Here is a 6,283-nt window from a genome sequence, read left to right on the forward strand (position 1 = left end):
TTTGTGGAGCACTCCGCCACCACCTCCACCACTGGCACGGTATCACATCGGACAAGTGGGTGCTGCAGTTAATCCACAAGGGTTACTCCCTTTCCTTTCAGTCCTCCCCTCCAGCCATGCCACCTCGGTGCCACCGCATGTCGGGGGATCATTTGGTTCTTCTCCAACAGGAAGTCACTGACCTCTTGGCCAAGGGGGCTATCAGTGCGTTCCGGGGCAGGAAGTTCGAAGTGGTTGATATTCCCACTACTTTCTGGTCCCCAAGAAGGACAAGGAAGGCCTGTGCCCCATCTTGGACCTCCTGGACGTCAATCGCTTCCTCCGGAAGGAGAAGTTCAAAATGCTGGCTCAAGTCCTGGCTGCCCTAGACCCTGGAGACTAGTTGGACTAGCAGGACGCTTATTTTCACATCCCCGTCCTGCCGGCCCACAGGAGTTACCTGCGGTTCACAGTAGGGCTGGAGCATTTTCAGTTTGTCGTTCTACCCTTCAGCCTTACCAGCGCCCCTCGGGTGTTCACAAAGGTGATGGCAGTGGTAGCGGCTCTCCTGCACAGGTCAGGGGTGTCAGTCTTCCACCACCCAACGACTGGTTGTTGAAGGCGGGCTCGCCCTAAACGGTCGTCGGCCACCTTCAGACTATGGCCGACCTCCTGCATCTGCTGGGGTTCTCCATCACCGTGCCGAAGTCGCACCTGAGTCCCTCTCAGAAGCTCCTTCATCTGAGCGGTTCTGGATTTGACGCTGCTTCGGGTTTATCCTCCCGAGCACCGAGTCCGGGATATTCAGGCTATGGTTCTGATACTTCAGCCTCTTTCCCGGGTTTCAGTCAGGATGACCCCCCGGCTCCTGGGCCTGATGTCCTCCTGCATCCTGCTAGTGCAACATGCCAGATGGCATATGCGGGCTCTGCAGTGGGACCTGAAGTTCCACTGGGCACAGCATCAGCGCAACCTGTCCGATCACGTCCAGATCTCCGAGGACACTGCACGACAATTGCAGTGGTGTCTCAAGAATCGCGATTGGGTCGGTGGCAGGTCCCTCTCCCTTCTCCAACCCAACCGGAGCACACAGTGGTGACGGATGCGTCCCTCCTGGGATGGGGTGGCCACTTGGGAGAGGCAGAGATCAGAGGCCTCTGGTCTACGGTGTAGTTCTGGCTCCATATATCAACCTTTTGGAGCTGCGGGCGATCAGACTTGCACTGAAGGCATTCCTTCCCTCTGTCTGGGGAAGTGTGGTGCAGGTGTTCACAGACCACACCACCGCCATGTGGTATTGCAACAAACTGGGTGGGGTGGGGTCCTGGACCCTGTGTCAGGAGGCTCTGCGCCTCTGGACACGACTGGAACATCAAAGCATTACCTTGGTGGTTCAACACGTGGAAGGTTCTTTGAACGTCAGGGCGGACTAACTCAGCCGCCGGTGCTTCATGGATCATGAATGGCGTCTGAACTCGGACGTGGTGCAAGGTCTCTTTCAGCAGTGGGGAGAGCCTTGGTTAGATCTACTCGCCACTGAAGAAAACGCGCAATGTCATCAGTTCTGCGATTTGGAATTAATAAAGCGGCACTCGCTCGGTGACGCTTTTTGTCGCGAGTGGGGTTGCGGTCTGTTGAACGCCTTTCCGCCTATATCACTTCTGCCCAGAGTGCTGAAGATCAGGCGCGACCGGGCCCAAGTCATCCTTGTGGCCCCGGATTGGGCACGAAGATACTGGTATCCCGAACTACTCAGCATGTCAGTCGTTCCCCCGATCCGTCTGCCTCTTCAGGAGGATCTTCTGTCGGAGCAGCAGGGGACGGTCCTCCACCAGAAACTGTCCAGCCTCCACCTCCATGCGTGGAGATTTAGTGGTGACAGTTGACAGCTTCCGACCTTCTTCCCGAAGTCTGTGATGATATTTTGGCAGCCAGGCGTCCCTCCACTAAAACGGTATACGCCTGCAGGTGGAACAAACTTGTGGTATGGTGCACAGCAAAGGCTGTGGATCCCCTATCTGCCCCTCTTTCTGAGGTCCTTCTGTTTCTTCTGTCTTTGGCCCAGCATCTCGAAGATTATCTTTCGGCCATCTCTGCCTTTCTACGGCATCCAGATCAGCTGTCCCTGGTTAAGTTTCCTCACAGGTATTACGCATATGTTTCCACCCATGCCTTTCATAATGCCTCAGTAGGACTTAAATCTTGTCCTGACCTGGAGAAGTGTGGCTCAATGATTAGAGCGGCAGACCCTGATGCAGAGGTCTAACCCGGGACCAGGGTTCAATTCCCCGCCTCGGCGGGTCTTGGGCTCAAAATTCCACGGACCTGATAATTCTCGCCTCGGTGCCTATTCCAATCATGGAGTCCCACTCTGCAACTCTGAGCAATAGCCCCCACAACGCTAAGGATGCCTGGCCTCCACCTTGGGGGTGCCCAGGAGTGGACGCCTCACAGGGAAAGCCAGGATGGGTTCCACAGCGGTATTCGTACAAGCGCCTTGAGACCCTTGCGGGTGAGTAGTGCGCTATACAAGTATCAATTTACTTTTTACATTTACCTTTCTGATGTGCGCTCCCTTTGAGCACCTTCTTAACTGTCCCTTAAGTCTTCTCACTCTAAAGACTGCTTTCCTGGCAGCTATGACCTCTGCCATAAGGGTGAGTGAGCTCCAGGCACTCTTCTAAACCTCCTTTCCTCACTGTTCATCCAGACAAGGTGGTTCGGAGGACCCGTCCTCCTTTCTTGCCAAAGGTTGTCACGCCCTTTCACATTGGGCAGACCATCACCTTGCCCACCTTCTTTCTGCGTCCGCATCCCTCTAGGGAAGAGGAGAGGCTCTCGCTTTCTATCTGCAGCATACACAACAGTTCCGGGTGGATGACCAGCTCTTTGTTGGTTGAGTGGGTGCCAACAAAGGTTGGGCCGTGCACAAGCAGACCATCTCCCGGTGCATGTTTCTATTTGGCTAAGAGGAGCCTCCTCTGGGGATGCGTGCCCATTCCACCAAGGCAACGGCAGCCACTACTGCCTTTGGACAAAGCATTCCCTTGCAGGACATTTGTCAGGCAGCTACGTGGGCCTCGCTGCATAAGTTTACCAAGCACTACTGCCTTGACAGTCCGGTCCAGAGAGACGGCTTCTTTGGCCATTCTGTGCTCCGTGACTTTCTGGTGTAATCTTGTTCGCAGAGCCACCACCGGGGTTGGTATTTCTGGGGTATTTATTCTAAGGTAAGGAATCTATCACTAACGTGTCTCTTTCAGATGCACTTGTGTAACGATATTTCTGTGAGACATTAGTTAGTGATAGATTCCTTAACGCCCCTTCCATCCTCCCCGTTCTGCGAACTGATTACTAGGGTTAAGGTCATCTCTTTCAGGGCTCTAGTTTTATGCACGAATGGTCAGTATCTTGCATGGCTCTGCTTTCCTGGCGCGGAACGTTGTGTACAGAACTGACGTCAGCACGAATGGGTGGCGCCTAAGTAGGTTCCGTGACGTCATCTTGGTGCTTATGATGACAGCGACGGACGCGGAGCCGCAGGACGCCACCTACTGACGCGCAGGGGTGCTGCTAAGCTTGGGGATATTCAAAGGTAAGGAATATACCTCTAACTAATGTCTCTAACAGATATATCATTACACAAGTAGTAACTTGTGCTGCAAGACTACTCTCCAACCTTGTTGGATACACCTCCAGCCAAAATGTCCCCAGTGGATGATTTGATAACTTTTAATGACCTCCTTATCAGAGGTGCAACTAAATTGAACAGCAACATTCTGACTTCTACAACCTCTTCATCTGTTCTATTTAAAGACTGTTGTAATTAAATACTACTTCATAGAACAGTATCAAGACTCTCGCCATGAGTTCCAGGACTTTTGGAGCCTTGGGAGGCAGGGATTTTTAACTCCTACAACACCATCATTTCAGCCCCATCTGGTATCCTCAAAAGAAATATAATGCTCCTGACCAGGACCCCTTGTTTCTCAGGGCTGATCCTTCTCCTGGCTCATTTATAGTCACTGCTGCACGCAAAACGCATTCCTTGGGGCCTTCACTTTCAGTTCCTCCAGATAAGGACAGCAAACATACTCAATTGTGAAGGTGTGTGGAAAAACTGCCTCTTTAATATAATTGGCTATTGCTTCTGCTATACTAGGGAGGTCTGACAGATCCCTGTGGGACTCCTTCAGCAGGCTCACTGAAAAACTCCCAGAAGACTGCATATTGGACTTTCAAGAAACTTTGAATGAAGGTGTCACCTGTGCAAGAAGGTCTTCATGGTTACACCTTACAGGTCTGAAACCAGAGGCACGGAATAGGACAACAGAAATGGACACACTCAAGGCTGTTGGCTTAGAATAAAAAGAATCTATCACCCTCACAAACCAGCCAAAGGAAGAGGATTGCAACAACTTGCATCTGCAAACAAACCTGTGAGGGATGGGGGGGGGGGGGGGAGAAAGAGTGGCATTCAATCACAAGACAGATGGGTCTTGAATATTGTTCAGAATGGATGTTTCCGGGTCAGTGTGTCGTAGAGGGGAAGTGCCGGAGGTCGGAGGGAAGAGTAAGAGCTAACACCAAGGATCCCTGAGAAGACTAATGGGAGCTCTGACTCCCTCTCTTGGAATGGCTGCGAGATAAGACGCTGAGCTGGCTGTTCATGAAAAAATGGCCTCTCCGTTCACCGGTCCGACTGCGGTAGCTGATGTAATTAAAGACCTAGACACTCAGATAGCTCTGATCGGTCTTGGCCCACACACCCCGAAGTAGAAACAGGACAGAGATAAGCTCTTCGACCTCAAAGCCAAGGCACAGCAGATTATGAACCAGTTTGGGCCTTCGGCATTGATCAACCTATCAAACTTCTCATCAGTGAAGCTGGAGCCTGTCAGCCCTCCACCACTGAACTCCATGGCCAGTTCTCCTGCTGTGGCCAAGATGCCCGGTGCTACAAGTGGAGGCGGTGGCCGCATTAGTCCTGAAACCAACCAGGTTCTCACTAAGAAGTTACAGGATTTTGTACGAGAGGTGTATCCAAATGAACAGCTGGATGAGGACGTTGAGGAGATGCTTCTGCAGATCGCTGATGATTTCATAGAGTGTAGTGACTGCCGCCTGCCAACTTGCCCGACACCGCAAGTCGAACACTCTGGAGGTGAAAGATGTGCAGCTGCACCTTGAGCGACAGTGGAACATGTGGATCCCGGGCTTTGGAACAGACGAAATCAGACCTTACAAGAAAGCCTGCACAACAGAAGCTCACAAGCAGAGAATGGCTTTGATTCGCAAAACGACAAAGAAATGAGGCCTGGGAATGACTGGGAGAGACGTTCACAGTGCAGTTTGCGATATCTGACGGACGCAAAAACTTCAGCGGCATCAAAAGGACCGTCCTGTTTTTTGGTTAATGCTTTACAGAAGAGCATATAGTTTTGACAGCCACAGCAGCAATACACTTCATGAATTTTTGAGCAGATGTGCCAAAAAAAACACTGAATGCCTCCTCCGTTCCGGAAATGAGGAAATGCAATTTGAGAGATGAAGACTCTTATGCGAGACATTGCAATTGGATTATTCTCTTTAGGTGATTGCTTGTTGGGGACCACGGCGTATGCGTGTGGTCTTTTGGGGTGAGAGTATTTGATGTGACAGAGGGTTTTTTTTGTCCCCCAATCCTTTCCCCGCTACTTCTCCCCTTCCACCTTCTCCTTCAGACTTTGTACTGTCGGTGTTTATATAAATACCACTTGCATTTGTTTTTCAAGATTAAAACAAGTTATTAAGCCTAAAAAAAAAGAATATTGTTCAGAATGGCTACTCACTTCATGTTGGGTCTCGACCTACTGTTCCACTGGAAAAAACATCACTGTATCAGCAAGACCTCTTACAGTCGTAAATCAACGTTCTATTGAAAAAAGAGGCTGTAGAGGAGGTTCCATGTCGTCAAAGGGGATTGGGAATTTATTCCTGTTACTTTCTAGTGAAGAAGAAAAGTCTGAAACAAGATTTCATACCCAAATTAGATCTGAGTGATCTAAACCAATACATGAACATAAAGTTCAGAATGCTGGCCCTTCACCAGATCTATCCATAATTTCAACAAGGAGACTGGATGTGTCCGATAGCCCTTCAAGATGTGCATTTTCATATTCCAATTTTTGTGCAACATCGAATTTTCTCAGTTTCAAAGTGGAATCTTAGCACTATCATCATTTTTGTTTATCCTTACCCAGATAATCTGCAAATAAAGAGTTCCTCGACATCGCAGACAAATAAACATTAACAAATTTGTTGA

At 50.2% G+C, this 6,283-nt stretch overlaps 1 pseudogene; it reads left to right on the plus strand.

The window, feature by feature from the left end:
- Window positions 1–4,530: 4,530 nt before the first annotated feature.
- On the plus strand, window positions 4,531–5,634 carry LOC147690209 (transcription initiation factor TFIID subunit 12 pseudogene; annotated as a pseudogene).
- Window positions 5,635–6,283: the final 649 nt, after the last annotated feature.

Source organism: Lissotriton vulgaris, chromosome 9, assembly GCF_964263255.1.
Source record: "Lissotriton vulgaris chromosome 9, aLisVul1.2, whole genome shotgun sequence".
NCBI classification, from domain to species: domain Eukaryota; kingdom Metazoa; phylum Chordata; class Amphibia; order Caudata; family Salamandridae; genus Lissotriton; species Lissotriton vulgaris.